This window comes from Orycteropus afer, unplaced genomic scaffold, assembly GCF_000298275.1.
Source record: "Orycteropus afer afer isolate SDZICR_OR568_19922 unplaced genomic scaffold, OryAfe1.0 scaffold00103, whole genome shotgun sequence".
Classification (NCBI taxonomy): Eukaryota; Metazoa; Chordata; class Mammalia; order Tubulidentata; family Orycteropodidae; genus Orycteropus; species Orycteropus afer.
In genome coordinates, this window is record NW_006921690.1 from 7,388,980 (window position 1) to 7,395,461 (window position 6,482).

The following is a 6,482-nucleotide window of genomic DNA, read 5'->3' on the forward strand; positions in this document are numbered from 1 at the left end:
GATTGTGGGGCTGGCGCGGGATTGGGCAGTGTTTCGTTCTGCTGTGCATGGGGTCGCTATGAGTCAGAAACGACTTGACGGCACTTAACAACAACAACAACAACAACAACAAAGATTGTGATTTCCCTTGCCAGACTTATTAGGACTCTGACAACTAACTCCTAATAACAAGAGTTATTAGGAGTTTTATCCCATTTATATCATGACTGTTTTCAACAAACTGTGAAGTTTTACATTTTCTCCTACATATTTTTAAATATTTTATTGAGTTTTACAGGAAACTTTACATAGCAAATTAGGTTCCCCTTTAACAATTTTTATGCTAATTGTTCCATGCCACTCGTTACAAATTTTACAATGTGTCAGCATTCTCATTATTTTCATTCTGTTTGTTCTGTTTCCATTGATCTAGCTTCCCTTCCCCTCCTTGCCTTCTCATCTTTGCTTTAAGGTAAATGTCGACCGTTTGGTCTCATACTGTTTATTGTTTGAGGAAGAACATTATTCACAGATGATACTGATTTATTTTATAAGCCAGTCTATTATCTAGCTGAAAGGTCACCTGCAGTTTATCTTAGGGAGATAGTTGTAGGAGGTTCCTCTAGTCTCTACTGTTTCAGTAGGTCTGGCCTTTTTTTTTTTTTTAGGAATTTGATATTTGTTGAACATTTTCTCCCACTCTATCAAGGACCTTCTACTGTGTCCCTGGTCAGAATGGTTGATAGTGGTAGAATGGCACTGTCTAGTTCTTCTGGTCTTAGGTTAGAACAGGCAGTGATTTGTGTAGGTTACTAGTTCCATGAACTAGTTTCTTCTTTGAGCCTTTCTTTTTCTTCACTCATTTTGCTGTAGGTGACTAGACACTAATAGTTGTATCTTAGATGACTGCTTGCAAGTTTTAAGACCCAAGATGCTATTCACCAAACTAGGATAGAGAACATTATCAATGTGAACTCTTATGCCAACTGACTATGTTGTCCTCCAGGACTGTGGTCCCATCTCCTAAACATTTTGATATAAAAGCAAACATATAGTCAGATGTTATGTTCAAAGAGCAAGGGAATACTTTAATTTTTTTAAAGCTCAACTCATACTAGTGCCTGAAGATTATTATAAGACAGCTATACAAAACTGTATAGGTAGTACAGTATGAAAAAGAGGAAAATTTTAGGTGGTTGTTCAATTTTAAAAAACTATTTTGAAGAATATGACTTAATTCTTGGCCATATTGTGTAATTTTATACTCATAATCAAAGTCTGACTCTATATTTTCCTATTTCCATTTCAAAGTAGTCTCTTTGAATGATAAGATGCATAAAGTTTATTTGTAAAATAAAATGAAAATATTGTTTAATGTTCACACATCCAGTTAGCCTCATCATTTCAATTATTATTTAATCAGTGGTGTGGATGGGCTGACTCTAGGTCATTGGACATTATCATTGCTGCTACGCTTCGGAGGCTAGAGGAATCAGATGATACAACCTTGGTGGCTGGAAATGAAGAAGACTTGAAATACTTACTGATGGAGATCAAAGACTATAGCCTTCAGTATGGGTTACACCTCAATATAAAGAAAACAAAAATCCTCACAATTGGACCAATAAGTAACATCACGATAAATGGAGAAAAAATTGAAAATGTCAAGGATTTCATTTTGCTTAGATCCACAATTAACACTCATGGAAGCAGCAACCAAGAAATCAGACATATTGCAGTTGGCAAATCTGTTGCAAAAGACCTCTTTAAAGTGTTGAAGAGAAAAGATGTCACTTTGAAGATTAAGGTGCACCTAACCCAAGCCATGGTATTTTCAATAGCCTCATATTCATGTGAGAGCTGGACAATGAATAAAGAAAACTGCAAAAGAATTCATGCATTTGAATTGTGGTACTGGAGAAGAATACTGAATGTACCATGGACTGCTAGAGGAATGAACAAATTTGTCTTGGAGGAAGTACAGCTGGAATGCTCCTTAGAAGCGAGAATGGCCAGGGTCTTGTACTTTGGTGATGTGGTCAGTAGTAACCATTTCCTGGAGAAGGTTAAAGTAGAGGGTGCTTTGTAAAGTAAGGGGTCAGCAAAAAAGGGGAAGACTCAACAAGGTGGATTGACACAGGGGCTGCAATGATGGGCTCAAGCACAGCAACGATTGTGAGGATGGTGCAGGACTGGGCAGGGTTTCACTCTGTCGTACAAAGGGTCACTAGGAGTCTGAACTGACTTGATGGCACCTAACAACAGAGGAATCACTGTGACAGATGGTTACAGTGGGTTTGGAAACTCTTCTCTAAATAATAATGATGATCATCACCAAAGTAGCTTTATAAATGTTTTCTTCCTCTTTTTTCCCCCAAATCCCTTTGCAATAAATTAAAATATCTATGTTATACACACACACACACAAATTTATTCCATAACTCTTTTCTTTACTTTGCAATTTTATGCATATTGACATATATTTCTATCTTTTTTCTCTCCCCCTTTTGCTTATTCTTTCACGTGCACTGATCTGTCATAGATTTTACAATGGTAATTTTCTCTTTAAAAACTTTTAATAATAGCAATGTTACACTAGAACTGTTTTTCTTAAGGGAAAGTTAGTGTCAACAAAGGTAGTGAATTACTCAAGATGCATAAAGATGTAGTGTGATAAAGGGGAAAGAGTCCAAGTTGTAGAGTTAAACAGAGTAGAGTTTGAATGCTAGGTTAAATTTTGTGACTGGAGAATCTTTAACTTCAATTTCATCTTCTATGCAAATGGTATCACAACATTCTTGAAGAATTTTTTTGATGATTAGAGAGGCTATACAACTTTGTAGTGAAGATGATGGAGTTTGGAGTCAAGAACAAAATGGCTTAGGACAATGGCACTGCTACTTATTAATTGTGTGGCCTTTGATAAAGGGAACTAAAAGTTGACTGTTTCATAGTATTGTGGTAAAGATTCAATGACACAATGCTTGTAAAGTGTGTAGCATGTAGTATGTGCTAATAAATGGTTTTGGTAATAAGCATAGTTGTAGTGGTAGCATGAACTGCATTTTCATCAGTATGTAAGAATGGTCTATTCCAGGTTTATTAACCATAATCAAAAGTTCATTATATCTAACCAAGCTATTATTATAATATTAACTTTATAATGACTTAACATCAACAATGTAAATACTTTAAGTATATATGCAACCTAGGATGTTTAGAGAAAGGAGTTGTCCTATATTTGTGCCATTTTAAACTCAAAATAATAATTCAGGTATAATCTCTTAAAAGCCTTTCAGAAAAAACACAGTTATCCTCTCATGACTATTATAAATAAATTCTATTGGCCAAGGAGTCAGAATTTACTTCCTATTTATGCCAAACTTTTCAGTCATAGGACTTGAAATAGGTTTTAGATGTAGTATAAAATTAATATAATTAAATGATACTTTAATAAATATGACAGTTGTGGGTAGAGTATGTTAGAACAAATCACATAAATTTGTAATAAACATCCAAAAGATCCAAGTAGTTTTAACAATTAGATATTAGGAGTTATTTTCTAAGTACAAATCAATATTCACTAAATTAACATTTAACTAAATATCTAGAAAAAAATCTAGGTACTATACTAAGAATTTCTTACCTTATCACACTTAATATTATATTATTATCATACCTATGTTGTGTAAAATAATCAAATCAGAATATTGATCCAAAAGTAAAGAATAAAACTATAAAACTTTCTGAAGAAAACATAGGAAAAAATCTTCAAGACCTTGCCATGGGCAAATATTGGTAAAATGGGGAAAAAACCCTCTAACCATAATAAAAACTGGTAAATTAAACTTCATAAAGATTAAAAACTTCATCTTCAAAAGACACTGTTAAGAATAAAAAAGGAAAGTCAAACACTGAAATAAATTACTGCAAAGTTTTTAACTAAAATCTTTAAGAAATTCTAAAAACCTCAATAATAAGGAGAGAAGCAACTCATCAAAAAATAGACAAAAGACAGAAAAAAAGATATGCAAATTGACATATAAGGACAAGAAAAAATAGGAACTTCATTCATCACCAAGGCAATGCAAATTAAAACCACAGTGTTGTACTATTTCACATGGACTGAAAAAAGTATCGAAAATAAAATAAGTTGTAGAGAGGGAACAGAGCATGTGAATTTATCATACATAGCTGGTGGGAGTGTAAGATGGTACAAGCACTTTGGAGACAATCTGGCAGTTTCTTGTCATTAAACTTATGACTACCTACAAAAGATATCATTTTCAGCAATTACTCCAAACTCAAATCCAAACCAAAGCCCACTGCTGTCGAACTGACTCTAACATAGAGATAGATCCTAAAGGAGCTCTGTTTGTGTAGTGGTTAAGGCATATGCACTAATAGTCATAGACGCTCTATTTATAGCTTCAAACTGGAAATGGCCCAAACATTTGTCAATAGGTAGAAGAATAAAGAAACTGTCATATGTGCATATAATAGCAAACTATTCAGCAATAAAAGTAAACTGGTTATACATATAATCATATGGATGGTGGTAATATAATTAAATAGATTTTTTAAAATATATACTATGGTAAAATATGCAAACATTTAGAAAATCTACATAATTCAATGAACCAATAATGTCTAAATAACCAATATCATGAATGGGTTAAAGACTCATTCAAAGCATGAGAAAAATCAATGCCTTTTAGTGCAACACAATATAAAAAGTTCATTGATAGGGTTTCCAATTCTACATTACAATTAACATCTAAGAAATTATCCTTGTTGAATTTTTCTGTAGCATCAGAGAATATCCACAATTATCTGAAAAGGCTATTAATCCTCCCTAATCCTCCCTATTCTAACTATAGGAGCTCTGGTGGCATAGGGCCTAAGGCATTTGACTGCTAACCAGAAGGCTGGCGGTTCAAACCCACAAGCCACTCCTCGGAAGGAAGGCTGGGCAATCTACTTCCATAGTGATACTGCCTTGGAAACCCAAAGAGGGGTCGCTAGGAGTCGGATCCGACTCAACAGCAGTTGAGTTTGCATTATTCTAACTATATATCTGTGTGAGGCCAGATTTTCTTTATATACTTCAACCAAAACAAAATAGCATAATGGATTGAATGAATAAGGCAGCAGATATTAGAATCCAGCTGTTTTCTACTAAGCTAGACCATAAAGAGATTGAAAAATGATAAAACAATGCTACTCTACTTAGTATTTTCTTTTAGGAAATCATTATTTTTCATAAAGAGCATACTACTTATTAAGATGTAATGGCTTTATTATTTAAATGAGTTCATAAATAAATATTTGAGTATTTCTCAGTTTAAATTTCCAATATGGTAAATATTGATAGATACAACCCACATGAACAAATGTTTCTTGGGATCTTCAATAATTTTTAAGAGTACACAGAGGTTCTGAGATCAAAAGTTTGGGAAACATTGGACTAAGATTCTGACCCAATATCCTCATAAATCTACCATCAAATTTACTACACTATTCTGCTACTCATCTTTTATTGTTTATTTTCTCACTAGAGGGTAAGGTTCCTGAGAGAAACCAGTGCCTTTAATTCATTTCTGAATTTCCAATGGGCAGAAGTGTACATCAAGGACTCAAAAAAAGTATAAAATAAATGTATGAATGAAAGAAGGAATGATCAAAGATAACAAAACACTGCTTCAGTAAGTACATTTATAAGAATTGCAGATTCTTTCTATTTGTTGAGAGGGAAAGGTGTGGATTTAAGATGTCTTGATGTGAAAAATTAATTTTGTCCTGCTAAATATAATTTTTATTTTACTTAAATTTTGAACTTATTGAACAGGAACACTGACTTGAACTAGCTATGGTAGCAGCTCTCAGAAAGCTCTAAAGAGTAAATCATGGACAATGTACGGCAGTACACTGCCAATCAGCTCTCTCCACTTGTGAAAGAGGAACATGATGCTGCATTAGCCAAGCTTAAAATTTTTAATATGGTAGATGAATGGTAGATAATAGGGGCTTTTTCTTAAAGGCAAATATGAATCAAATCCAAAATTCTTTTCCTATAGGTTGGAGGGCTTTGATGTTTTCACAAACAACCCTTAAACAAAGGTCTTAGCTTTATCTTTTGGACAGTACATTTAGGTATTTCTTTATTTCCTTAGAGAATTCCACATTTCAATTACATAAAGCAATTAAACGTCATGTTCTCATAAACTCTTGCAGTCTCACCAAGTATAGTTACTATTGCTTTGATTTGCTTGCATATGTAATTTCAATGCAGGACTCTGTTGTAAAACAGGATAATGTTTTACTTGTTCAAAGCAGGAGCCCAGACCAGATGATCTCTTCCTGCCCTTTCTGGCTCTAATATTAAAGGTTTGAGATTTACTAGTTTTGATTGAATAAATTCCAGAAAAATAACCTATTAACTTATTCTAGTATGTTTTCCTATAACTTGACAGAATCGACTTGATGGCAATTTTTTAATATAA

At 33.5% G+C, this 6,482-nt stretch overlaps 1 protein-coding gene across 1 annotated transcript in view; it reads right to left on the bottom strand.

Moving 5' to 3' along the window:
• Window positions 1-6,482, bottom strand: part of ELP4 (elongator acetyltransferase complex subunit 4) — a 367,989-nt gene that overhangs the window by 222,579 nt on the left and 138,928 nt on the right. The window lies entirely within an intron of this gene.